The 14,406-nt window shown below is 42.1% G+C and overlaps 1 pseudogene; it reads right to left on the reverse strand.

Annotated features, from left to right (window-relative positions):
- Nucleotides 1-13,297: 13,297 nt before the first annotated feature.
- On the reverse strand, nt 13,298-14,002 carry LOC122643664 (annotated as a pseudogene).
- Nucleotides 14,003-14,406: the final 404 nt, after the last annotated feature.

The raw sequence follows: 14,406 nt of genomic DNA on the forward strand, positions 1-14,406 counted from the left end.
GGGTTCCGACACCGTACCCACCACCGAGACCCATCAAGGTATCACATTACCAATCAACATTATAACAATTGTATATAAGAGTATGCAATATGCACAAACATGCTTATTAATTATAATGATTACATAATATATAATGCAATAATAATAACAAGCCCAAACAACCAAACCCACTCACAACGTATACGTCAAGCACCACGATTATCGGTTGTCGCCTCGATCAAGCAATAAGCCACAAAAGTGAATATATTAACCTATACAAAGAGTGGAATAAGGTTACACGAGCGAAAGGAACGGATCCCCAAAAGGTCTCCCATAAACACTTAAGTATAAGGTTTCGGAGAGACGAAGTGGTTGCAGGAGTGGTTTCATGCCCAAATTCCGCAACCACATGTAAATCCTAGGAAACCGGGGTTCGGGACGAGTTTTAGTCAAGGTCGGATGTGAGATGTGGTTTTAAACTGAAACCGAGTGTAAATCCGACCTTCACAGGGGCTCGGGACAATTTTGGTCAAGGTCGGATGCGGATGTGGTTTGCGAAACCGAGTGTAAATCCGACCTTCACGAATCCTTCTCGGGAAGGTAATTTCGGGGTGGTTTCTTGCAGTCCGAAACCACATGTAAATCCTAGCTAACCAGGGGCTTAGGATAGTTTTAGTCAAGGTCGGATGCGATGTGGTTTCGTAAAACTGAATCCGAGTGTAAAACCACATACCGCAGAACGAAAATTGAAGGGTTTCTCCCTAGGGATTCATTTTTCAAGGGGTTTAAAGGTAGGGAGGCTTCAAAAAACTTCCTCCTAGGTCCATTAGGGTTCTAAGACCTCATTAGGTCCATGTAATCCCATGGATTTAAGAGAAAACAAAGAGAACCTAAATTAGGACATAATATGGTAGAAACCTTAAATTTCTTAAATGGAAAGAGATTACTTAGGCTTAGGGCTTGTAATGGAGTGAAATAACTCCACCATAGTCTAGGTTTAGAGGTTCCATCGATTCCTTGGGTTCCAAGAGAACCCTAGGTTGAATTTCTCCCATTTCCCAAACCTCAAAAATCAAAATAGATGAAGAGATGTGGGTTTGAATGACTTACCTACCCCCAATATAGAAGGCTCCATGTTGAGGCTCCAAGAAGTGCTCTTCCAACCTCCAACCAAGTTTCTCCACCCTTCTTCCTCCTTCTCTCCTTCCTTCTTCCTTCTTTCTTCTTTCTTCTTTCTCCTTTCTCTCCTCTTTCTCTCCTCCACGATTTAGGTTAGATGGGAGAAGAATTGAAATGAATGCTTCTCCCCCTTTGTCTTATTTAAAGAAAATGGACCTTGGATCCTCTAAGTTAAATGGGTCAAATAGCTAAATGGATGGATCCAAGATAAATGGGTCATTAGGCTAAATGGGTAGTTTAAGTTAAATGGGTCACCCAAGTTAAATGGGTACTCTAAGTTAGATGGGTCAAATAGAGTCAAATGGGCCTCTTAACTAAATGGGCCTGCCCACGGGTTTCAAATAGAAAAGAACCCACTTGGGGATGGGTCCATCCACCATGGGATTATAAGCCCATCACACGCTCCCTTAAATAAGTGGGACCCACAAATGGAATATTTCCAACTCAACTAAAATAGCCGGCTGTCCAAATCTTGACCCGTACTTGAGGGCATCAAGAGAAAGGGTAAATAAATAACCTTAAGGGCTAGAACTTACTATTTCCTTGTCATGGTTTGTCCCCGTGACCCGAATAGTTTCCTCCACGGGTAAACCCGCACTTGTGGTCAATAATTTTGTAGTGGGTTTGACCACCCGTGAGAACACTCTCACAAAGATACGTGGCGTGATAACCACACATCACGGGAAGAAATAATAATTAATTATGATCCGAGTGCGGGTGTAACATCCTCCCCACCTTACAAGAAATTTCGTCCCGAAATTTGAGGCAACTAGGGTCTTAAGTGAGAAGGGCTGTTGGATAACAACATCCCAAGTCACCCACATCTTGAACTAAGTCAAAGGTCGGGTCAAGATGAGGCGGTCCTACGTGGCACGACAAGTCAGTTCCACAATTCTCTTTTCCTTACAGGTCACATTACCACGGGGTGTGGTTCACAATAACCCTAGAAAAACAGGGTTCCAACTACTAAGTTAAGTCTCAAGGAACGAGTTCCCTAAATCTTCCGGATCGGTGATACCATTCTAGCCTTCACTACTCTGGTCAGTCTTGGGCTACAGGATTTAACCTATCCATGTCCCAACATAGGGTTCACATTCTAAAGGCTTTCACATCTGGTTGTCTCATTACCTAACCCAACTTTAGAATGATTTGGAATATTGATGGAATCTCCTATTGTTCACTCCCAGTACGGAGGGGACGCATTTGGTGATCCATTACCCCATTCATATCTGTCGTTGGAGAAGGTCTTGTTACATCCTTCAGTTTCAACTTTCACAACCTTTAACCTACTACACAGTTATCCCACAGGGAAGAGTCCACATCAGTCCTCTTTCGAGAACCAATAACCATTACTAGCTTTTGTCCAAGTCAACTCTTTAAGCAGTCTCCATAATTTAACCTATCCGGTCATTAAATTCATTCTTCATTACCCTAAGGTTTGGTCAACCAAGGTCAGGGCTCCAACTAGTTTCACAGCAAGGTCGAGGTAAGTCATACTTGTAGTACCAGAGAATCACTCTAGTCACACAAGTCCAAGGTTCTAAGGTATATCTATATATATTTATCACACTAATATGTAGGCATAGATTCAATAATTACATTCAAATCCCTATGAACATATCTGTCATCTAGGTCAATCCACAAGAACAAGAAGTTCTCAGGTACGGTTCACTAAGTCTTTTTTTTCTTTGGAAAGTCAAATCACGGTGTAGGACTTTCTCTATGAGTCTAAACAAGGTTTGGGTGGACCAAGTGAAGTTCAAATAGAGTCGTCACTAGCTTGAGGTGTTATGAATGACTTCCAAATACACGTGACCTTCATGGCTTACTCAAATAAACCAGTCTATTACTTTCCTTTCCTATGCACCCCATTGAGGGTCTCTACCCGTATAGGTTTAGGTTTCTCTATCCATAAGGTTCGGTCTTTAAATTCATAGGATCGAAGGTCTTTATCCTCAAAGGTAACTCTTCTTCCTTTATGTAAGAGAGGAGTCACAGTGTTACCAATGCCTGCTACTTTTTATTAGCCTGGCCCAATCGGTACAAGTCCTAACCTCTTTCAATTCAAGGTATTGACTAGACTTAGGTGGTTCCCACAAATGGGTCACACAACGGGTGTCCGATCTAGGGTATAGGCACATAATCATCACATATAAGTGTGGTCAAAGGTCTCCAAAACAAGCTAAAAATCCTAAAAGAAATCGGGTGGACTCACGAGCGACGCCAGACTGGTGCATTCATGGCCCCTCCGCATGAAAATAGGGAGAGTGGACTAACGGCGGATGTGGAATGCGAATCCGTTCGCTTGTCCAAACTCAAAAGTCTCAATGGCCAAGAGGGTTTAAGTCAAAGGATTTACGGACGGATGCATGAGTGTGGATCCGTTCGTTGATCCGCACGCAGATTTATAATGAAAATTTCAAGTTTTATGCGGAGTGGATTCACGATAAGTGGATTCGCTCGTTCGTTCATTTGCAGAAATTTAACATAACGAGTCGCGAGTTTTAAAACTCACTTTTGGCTCCAAAGAAAGGAACATAACCGCAGGAGAAAAAGCTCTACAGGACTTCCGTTCAAGCTTTCCTCGGGTGGTTTTCTTGTAATCTTAAGCCTCAAGGTTTAACTCTCACTTGTTCAAGATATGGCTTTCTTCCCATTCCTACTTTCTCTTTTCTTGGATTTGGGATGAATCATTTCAAGTTGTGATCATGTCTTGACTTTGCTTGTAATACCATGACCATGTACACCAAATCCATGCCAAACCGATTGGAACTAGGGTTTTTGGGTGTAAATCAAGTCCTATTTGATCGATGGCACTAAGTTGTTGGATCCTTGTTTGATTATTGCCTCTTTTATAAACTTTCAAGTCTTTGCAAGCATTTTAGAGATTATCACTATCTGTCATGTCTAGTTGAATTTTACTTGGATTATGCCGTTTTGGTTGTGGTAAAGTCCTCAATTCACAATATTTTGAAGAAACTCTTCAAGTTCAAATCTAATCCTTTTACATGTCATAAAATCTCATAGAAAATTATCACATTGTCTTATCTTCAAGCATATTCTCTTGTATACATGATCGTTGATAAAAATCCTTAGAATCTTTCCTCTCTTCCTCAAATAAATAATTCTTGTCTCTTGTTGAGGTATTTTCATCCAATAACTTGCTTGTTTCATATTCGTTGGGATGTAAAGTAGCCAAAAGTATATGTTGTTCACATTGATCTCATTATTCACGTCCATGCACTAGGGATTTCACACGGATTTTACATGTGCATTGATCTTATTCATTTCTCTTCACTCCAAACATCTTCTTCGGTTATCATGTCTCATTTCCCTTATATGCTCTTGTCACAATACAATTTCCACATCTTGTAGACATTTCACTTCTATAATTTTATTTGTCAAGCATAAAGCTTAAGTTACCGGGTAAGATATGCCACAAGAGGGCGAGGAAACATCAAATAGAGGTAATAAAAGCCTAACATAGGTTGGTTCATCAAGACAGGGCAAGAAAACCCTTTATGGCTTGGGCGGTTTTAGGTGTGGTTTCGTGAGTTGCAACCACAGGTAAATCCGAGCTTTCACGAACCAATTTTGTTATTAGAAATTCATGGATTCTCAGTCGGTTTCACAAAATTGAATCCACGGATGAAACCGCATGGCCCAAAAATTAAAATTTTAAAACCCACGACTTAGAGGTTTATTTCCCTCCTTCAAAACACAACTCTAATACATTTGAAGAACCAAAAGCCGCGATCGTTCTTGCTCTCACTTCCCTCCTCGGTGGATTTTAGTGCTCCAAATTACTCCTCAACAACATCCAATCGCATTCAGGTAAGATCTTTCTCTCTCCCATCGAGTTCTCTCAAGGAGAAACCCCAAAACACAATTTAGGTTTTGGAAACTTGGGGTTTTTGTTTCCTTTTGCTTGGTAGGTTACTCACAACCTAATCTTAACCATTTTCTCATCATAAGCAACCTATACAAGGGCTTGCATACAATCTTGGCATCTAACTCAAGGATTTAGGTTGGATTTTGGAAAAACCAAAACCTACTCGAATTTTCCTCTTCTCTTTTGCCATGTATGAATCGGTCTTACTAGATAGGGCTTAGTTTACATCCTTTGAGTGGTCACAAGCCAACTTTACTTGTTTCTCAAGATTCAAACTTCCAATCACAAAATCTGAAATTTCTTTTTGAAGCCCAAGCCATACTCCATGATCGAACAAGTCTACTTCTTGTTTGAACTTACTACTTTGTATAAAATATCATGTCCTAGGCATAATATGACCATGAATCTTCATTATTTATCATGTCCTTTACATAATGGCCATGCCTTTCCTTTTTTTTTTCCCAACTTCTTAGATCACAATTGGATAAAATCAAAAAATTTTTTTTTTTTTAGCCTAAGAATCCTGCTGAAATTTAATTTGCTTTGGAAGGAAAATCAAGGGCTAGGTTTTGAACTTCACAACCTTACATTGATCATCTACTTAGGCCTTAGCATTCAAGGTACAAATTTGCTATCAATCTTGGCTTTTAGCTGCAGGTTAAAACAATCAATGGCTCCAAGCACGTGGCGTGCATGCGTGGAACAAGTTGCACCAACTGTCCTAGATCCACTATGGTTTCAAAAGATAGAGGACCCAGAGCTTTACCCAGACTACTTTCGCTTTAAAAAAAATATAGTGGAAGGGCGGGATGTAGTGTTGGATGATCTCAAAGCTTCCATGGTGGGGCAGAGATTCGAGGCATTGGGGTGGACCAACATTCTCAACCTTCCTGAACCATACTACCTACAACTCATTTACCATTCTATACAAATCGGACACCGAGAACCCTGCATACGAATTATCGGGTTGTTTCATGTGTCAAGGGGGTTCCTATAGCCTTCATTGCAAGCACAGGTTGGTCGGCGTTATCAACGTGTCCATTGGAGGAGCAAGGACCTATTGTTCACTTAGAAGGAATCCCTATACCTTAATCAAGTGGGAGGTATTGACATTCGACGACCATAAGGCAGCTGAACCTACGAGTGGTGGATGGCTTCGATGAGGTCACGAAGCAACTCTCCAATCGGACTTGGCGCCTAGAGGTATCGAGAGAGGGGTAGATGACATCGACTTTCTTGGTCGCGATGGTGGCGGTGGTGCAATGTCTAGCTCGCTTTCTCTCAACAATTAAAGTTATCCCGGATCAGTTCTTATAGTTCTTGTCTTAGGATGAACAACTGGGAACTTTTAGAAATGGTAGACTTGTATATTTAATCTGAGATGAACAGAATCAAATGTTTTGAGTTGGAACAGATGAGATCTTGCATTTTGAGTTGGGAAAGACACAGTTATGCCGAAGTAGAAAATCTGGAACAATCATGGTGTTTAGATAAGTATCTTTTGATTGAGCAGGATAGAATCATATGTTTTTGTTGGAATGGATGAAATCATGAATATTGAAATAAGAAAGATATGGTTGCCTTCTGGGAAGATTTGGAACAACTTGACATTTCTAATTAATCTTATATATTTTTATGTACTTGCTTACTTCTTTCTTGTTTAAATCATTGTTGATAATTATGCTTGGTTATAATTGGTTCATTATTGTTTATGAATTTTAACATATAGTTACTCATTTATGACCTACTTAAGACTCAACCAAACAATTACATAGTTGTAGCTTAACAGCCTATGGTTCAAGTCCTAAGTTTCATGTTACCTATTATCTTCTAAGTTCTTATTTCACCACAATCAGTCTTCTCCTATGTCTGCACACAATCATTTATGTTCTTGAAGATTTTTAGTTTAGAACCTAATTGTGGAGAGTAAATCAAGAGTCCGCGAGGCGTGGTCGGTGCAGCATCATTGCTCGATACCACTGTCACGCCCCCATCCCAACAAGGGATACAATACATTATAAGGGGTGACTAGGACGACGCTTGTCATCCTACTAAGCCGCCAGGATCACGACACGGTGTCCCAACGCACATCATAACTAATATTAAAACAATATAATATCAGTGCGGAAAGGAAAATATTACATTCCAAATGATCAATAGTTTTGCGGAAGCGTATAAAATCAATAGTTACAAAATGATCAAAGTCTAGATGATAAATATCGTAGTTAATCCATTTTTCATTACCATCTAATAATGATCAACAAGGATATAACAAGAAATGTTTATACATGGGCCTACGCCTAAAATAAACAAAAGGGGAACAAGTCCCTAGAATTCTCACGGCCCATAGGCACAATCGTCACAAGGACACCCGTTGCCATGTTCCTCCAACATAGCTTCCGGCTCCTCCGTACCTGCATCATGATCTAAAAATTGTGTACACGAGGGGGTTAGCTCCACTGAGCCAGTGAGGGGATGGGGATGCACAAACACGCAATTCACATAGTCCAATGATGCATGCACATGTTAAGTCCATTTTTCCACCTAACAAACAACTAAGTCAATGGCATATCTCATCGTGACAACTCGGGAGACACTTGTGGGTCACTTAACTTATCGCCACAATGAAACCTCAATTGTCACGTGGGACCTACGCCGATCGAAGCCTCCAAGACCACTCGGTGGCGGACCCTCGATAACCAATACTACCATGATGGCCTCTCCCACCTCCACGAATCCGGTACTCGATTACCCAACACCTAAACCCCTGTTGGTAAGGGTCGTAGCATAAGGGTGTGAAATCCTAGCCACAATATACTACATGCAGTCCTATCGTCCCGAGAGGTAATCCGGGCGCATCAACTTTTCATCCGGTTTAGTGCCCGGTTACACAAGACGGCACGGCGCATCTGATTCAACATGACATTCAACAAAATTTCTTCATAAATGTATATAGTGTTCGGGGTTCCGACACCGGTACCCACCGGCACCGAGACCCATCAAGGTATCACATTACCAATCAACATTATAACAATTGTATATAAGAGTATGCAATATGCACAAACATGCTTATTAATTATAATGATTACATAATATATAATGCAATAATAATAACAAGCCCAAACAACCAAACCCACTCACAACGTATACGTCAAGCACCACGATTATCAGTTGTCGCCTCGATCAAGCAATAAGCCACAAAAGTGAATATATTAACCTATACAAAGAGTGGAATAAGGTTACACGAGCGAAAGGAACGGATCCCCAAAAGGTCTCCCATAAACACTTAAGTATAAGGTTTCGAGAGGCGAAGTGGTTGCAGGAGTGGTTTCATGCCCAAATTCGCAACCACATGTAAATCCTAGGAAACCGGGGTTCGGGACAGTTTTAGTCAAGGTCGGATGCGGATGTGGTTTGAAAACTGAAACCGAGTGTAAATCCGACCTTCACGGGGCTCAGGACAATTTTGGTCAAGGTCGGATGCGAGATGTGGTTTAAACCGAACCGAGTGTAAATCCGACCTTCACGAATCCTTCTCGGGAAGGTAATTTGGGTGATTTCTTGCAGTGCGAAACCACATGTAAATCCTAGCTAACCAGGGGCTTAGGATAGTTTTAGTCAAGGTCGGATGCGGATGTGGTTTTAAAATCGAATCCGAGTGTAAAACCACATACTGCAGAACCGAAAATTGAAGGGTTTCTCCTAGGGATTCATTTTTCAAGGGGTTTAAAGGTAGGGAGGCTTCAAAAAACTTCCTCCTAGGTCCATTAGGGTTCTAAGACCTCATTAGGTCCATGTAATCCCATGGATTTAAGAGAAAACAAAGAGAACCTAAATTAGGACATAATATGGTAGAAACCTTAAATTTCTTAAATGGAAAGAGATTACTTAGGCTTAGGGCTTGTAATGGAGTGAAATAACTCCACCATAGTCTAGGTTTAGAGGTTCCATCGATTCCTTGGGTTCCAAGAGAACCCTAGGTTGAATTTCTCCCATTTCCCAAACCTCAAAAATCAAAATAGATGAAGAGATGTGGGTTTGAATGACTTACCTACCCCCAATATAGAAGGCTCCATGTTGAGGCTCCAAGAAGTGCTCTTCAACCTCCAACCAAGTTTCTCCACCCTTCTTCCTCCTTCTCTCCTTCCTTCTTCCTTCTTTCTTCTTTCTTCTTTCTCCTTTCTCTCCTCTTTCTCTCCTCCACGATTTAGGTTAGATGGGAGAAGAATTGAAATGAATGCTTCTCCCCCCCCCTTTGTCTTATTTAAAGAAAATGGACCTTGGATCCTCTAAGTTAAATGGGTCAAATAGCTAAATGGATGGATCCAAGATAAATGGGTCATTAGGCTAAATGGGTAGTTTAAGTTAAATGGGTCACCCAAGTTAAATGGGTACTCTAAGTTAGATGGGTCAAATAGAGTCAAATGGGCCTCTTAACTAAATGGGCCTGCCCACAGGTTTCAAATAGAAAAGAACCCACTTGGGGATGGGTCCATCCACCATGGGATTATAAGCCCATCACACGCTCCCTTAAATAAGTGGGACCCACAAATGGAATATTTCCAACTCAACTAAAATAGCCCGGGCTGTCCAAATCTTGACCCGTACTTCGAGGGCATCAAGAGAAAGGGTAAATAAATAACCTTAAGGGCTAGAACTTACTATTTCCTTGTCATGGTTTGTCCCCCGTGACCCCGAATAGTTTCCTCCACAGGTAAACCCGCACTTGTGGTCAATAATTTTGTAGCTGGGTTTGACCACCAGTGAGAACAGCTCACCAGCATACGTGGCAGTGATAACCACACATCACGGGGAAGAAATAATAATTAATTATGATCCGGGGTGCGGGTGTAACATTCTGAGTCTGAATCAAATTACGGATGTCCTCGATGACCGGCCTGATGGCAGTCACCAAGTGCCTCATGTCTGATGTCACGGGCTCCAGGGCATCGTGCATGGCTGCAGCGAATTGCTGTGACAACCCATCGCTGCTACCTATGTCCTGAGAGTCGGAGCCCTCAGTTTCTTGGCCGTCTATGGCAGCCAAAGGGTTAACCATTTCTTCGGCTATCTCTTTCCGAGTCTAAGCCTTATTTGCTTTCTTCTTTGGTCCCATTGCGAATCCTAAGTCTATGAGAGTCCCATCGGGCGTGCCAAAATGTGTTAGTGAAAAAAAAGGGTGTCCAACACTCACAAGATGACGTGGATCGTGATAAATGTAGGGCGTGCCAGAACCATTGAGGCAAGTTCAAACGAACTAGGGTTTGCGGCCTATCTGACTACTAAACAGGGATCTAGGGTTCCCTCGTGCCTGAGTTATCTCCAAGGACCTTTGGGTTAGACTATAAAGATTACGGACTGAATGGGATTGACCAAAAAGCTTGCAAAGACTGATTGAGAAAGGGGCTAACCTTGCGCGAAATGAAATTACTAAATTAACAAGAGAAATACACTGACCAGTTACAAGCACGTCAAGTCCACAAGAACAGAACTTCTCCAATGATTGGCTCGATGGCAAGTATACTTCTCCAACTACTAAGAAAGCTAAAATAAAACTGAAAGCAAGAATAATAAAGATAAGTAAGGGAGTCTGATGTTTTTTGTGTGTGTGTTTCCACAGCAGCTATCTCCCTTTTATAATGGGCCCTTAGAGCAGTGGCAGCAGACCCTCTGGGCTTCAAACTCTACTCCCCTATTTCCATGTGGCAAGAGTCGTTGTATCCCTCCTGGGCCCCACTGTTGAGGTGGGCGTGGCCTGCTTCCCTTCCCCTTAGGTGTAGGGAACTTCATCCTTTGTGGGAGTGATTTTCTCAACCGTTTTGACCAAGCCTTCTCTTCCTTGGGTTGCTGACGTGGCTCTTCTCCAGCGGTCCTCCTAATGGTACGAAATACTGTGGGACCCACCTAAAACAGCCTCCAACACATGGCCAAAAGGGTTTTTCTAGTTTTCCTCACGGACGTCAATCCATTGGACGTACAGCATCAAAAGGGGACCTTTGGAGAGCCTTTTAGAAAGCACTTGGAGCACTTCCGCCCAGAGATGGTGGAAAGATGGAGGTCAGCCCTGAGAGCAGCTGCTCAACTCTCCAGATGGAGCTTAAAAAATTTTAGGTAATTAATTCCATGCTGTGCCTCTCTTTTATTTTTATTTTTTTGGGAATAAAACAGACTAACTGTAAATCAATGGGTGCTTCTTCTCCTACGACTGAAACATCCTTGATTTGGGGTTTTTAGGGGTTTCAAGTTAAAACATGTAAAGGGCAAATGTGTAATTTACATTTAGTAAGTTTCAATAGAAATGGTTATAAGGATAAAATGGACATTTCCAATTAAACACTAACAACAAACTAACACAGTCAGGTTTTTAGGGGTGTCAAGTAATTGTTTCAAACGTTGGTAATCGTAAGCAAAATGGCCATAGTACAGGGGGTGTCCAAGTAATTTTCTCTAAAATGTATTATATCACTTATTCTCTTCATATATAATATATTGTATAACAAAATCTGAGTGACATTTAAAATTTATAATATATATATGGGAAGTAGTTTTCTGTCTGGGAGTGTGGCCTACGCCAGCACTCCCATGTGTCTAGAAAAAGTCATAAATACTCACCCATTAATTAATGCCTTGAAACTCCCACCCTCTCACATACACGGTTTACACGACCGTGTATGAAACCTTTTCCCATATGTTTTATAGTATAACTTAAAACAAGGTCGGCACGGGCTGGGCCAGGCTTAGCTCGAGGCCTCAACCTTGACCCGAACCGACCCTCACTCAGGGCCAGAAATTTCCAGCCCTGACCCGCCCTCAGGGCCAAATATTTCAGCCCAGGCCCTGTTTGGGCTCACGGCGGGTTGGGGAGGACAGGGCCAAACTTGCACCCCTACTGCGGCCCTGTCCTGTCGTCGTGCTTCCTCACACAAGCAGCACGCAATGATCTCCCTACCCACTGCCCGGGTGGGGTATGGTGGTCATTGCGTGCCTTCCTCTGTGAGGAAGCACGACGGCAGGACGAGCAGCGCCTCTCTTCCATCACCCCTACGTTGCTTTGTCAAAGAATCCTCTCTCATATTTAATATAAAAGAAAATCTACATGTCACTTTGCTTAGTGAAAGACAATGCTTCACTATTTGCCATGGGTAAGTCGTTGTGAGTTAGGAATGAGTATCAAATCAAACATCTCATTGGTATAATTAAAGCTAAAAATGAGTGTTTGAACTTTTAAGTGGTTTTTTACCACATCAAAAAAAAAAAACTTTTGAAGTGGTTACATTTACAAAAATAAAAACAAAATGCCATTTGTATTTATATTCATTTCCATGTGATTGTATTTTCATAATTTTACTAAGACTTTGAATTAGAGTTAGAGCCACCCTACTATTGTATTTTGGTTAAAATTTGACAACCAAGATGGCAGTAGAGTCTTCTATCACATGGGATAACTCATGGATTGCCAAGTGGCAAATAATGAAGTATTATTCTTATATAATGACGCTTAGAAGGTTAGAAGGACCCTTAATTTAACGATATTAATAATTAACAAAATTAAATATTGAAGGCCTTCTTCCTTCTTAAACTCAAAATATGTTTTTTGGGTAAATTACTTATACACCCCCTGAACTATGGCCCAATGAATTTTTATCGTATACGGTTCTCTGATCGGTGCGGTTCCCTAGTGCCTCTCACAAGAGGAGGGTGGACCCCACTCGACAGAGTGTTTGGTCAGTGCCCTGGGTGGGTCCCACCCCCTCTTGTGAGAGGCACTAGGGAACCGCACCAGTCAGGGAACCGTAGACGATAACGATTCATGGCCCGATTGTTTCACACCCACAAAGTTTGAAACTATTACTTGAAACCCCATAAAACTTGATGGTGTTAATCTGTTGTTAGTGGTTGAATGGAAAAGGCCATTATACCTTTATGAGTTGTTCAATTGAAACTTATGAAATAAAATGACCAACTTACCCTTTAAAGGTTTTAACTGGAAGAAAAAAACGGAAGAAAAGGGATTGGGATGGGCAACACGGATTTGGATCCTCTATTGTCGAGCTACCCGACAGGACCATGCTGCCCAGACACGGTGCTGCGTGCAATGTCTGCCTTACCCCTATCCAAACGCCTTGCCCAAGTGGAGGTAAGGCAATCTTTGCACGCAGTACCATGTCTGGGCAGCACGATCCTGTCGGGCAGCTCAACAGTGGAGGATCTGGTTCCTGGGGGAACACATGGTGAAAAGTAAATAAATCAAGGGACATTGATGGCTGAATCACTCACACCATTCCCAATTAACATCTCCTTCACCTGATCGTACGTTGACAATTGAGATGCAGTCACAATCATGGTCCTGTTCACCGTTAACGATGATCCTCTCCACAGGCTCGTGACCCTTTCTTGTTCTGTCATCTGCGAGATCGCATCCACAACACCCTTGTAATTCCTGCGCTGCGCCACCGGCAGCCGACTGTCGGCTTGCATGCACACCATGGCCACATCGGCTGGGTTGCCAACGACAACGCCAATTCCGCCTGAGGCCTGTTGGTATCTTGCACACGAGTGGCATGTTTCGTGAGTTAGGGTCGGTCCATTGTTGCTTGAGTACGTCGTAGAGGCTCATACGAGTGGTGGAGTAGAGTGTTTGGCAGAGGACCGTTGCAGAGACGCCGAAAAAGAGGGCGGCGACGTCTTCAATCTGGACAATTTTGACGCCAATGGCGATGGAGCCCATTTTGGTGGTGGAGGTGGCGGTGGAACGTGTATGACGGCTGGAGCAGTGGTTGCAGATGAGGCATTGAAGGCGAAAACTAGACGGAGAGTCTGAATGGTTGAAGGTTTGCGGACATGGGATTCTCCATAGAGCTGCACGTGGACCTTGATGAAGTTGAGTGGGTGGGTCGAACCCCCTGCTATAATCGAAGCGATCCCTTCTTCTATGAAACCTTTGAGACACATCTCACAATCTGAAAGATCTGTGTTTGATTTGAATATTCAACTAATTAAACCCAAGTTTTCAATAACATTGGTGGTCTTTTCTTGTGGTTTCTTAGGGGAAAAAAATCCTCTACCTGTTTCAGCTTTTTCTATTGTTCTCTGTTGATATTTATATAATATATCGATCCCCTCACGATCCAAGAAAATCCTATGTTACACAGTTCGAATGGCCAACAGAGCTTGAGAGAAGCCGGATTGAACAAGCCTTAATTTGGCTTCAAGCCCTCGAATCAGGTAAGTTTTTCTTCAACCTCTGGTAAAATCCATGCCCTTTTCCAAAACTCAAATGTGCTTGAAAAAAAAATCATAGACGTCATTTCGTCTTGTGGATTCTCAAGAGGATCCGTTGAATCCACGGTTTGACA

Source organism: Telopea speciosissima, chromosome 10, assembly GCF_018873765.1.
Source record: "Telopea speciosissima isolate NSW1024214 ecotype Mountain lineage chromosome 10, Tspe_v1, whole genome shotgun sequence".
In the NCBI taxonomy this organism is placed as follows: Eukaryota; Viridiplantae; Streptophyta; class Magnoliopsida; order Proteales; family Proteaceae; genus Telopea; species Telopea speciosissima.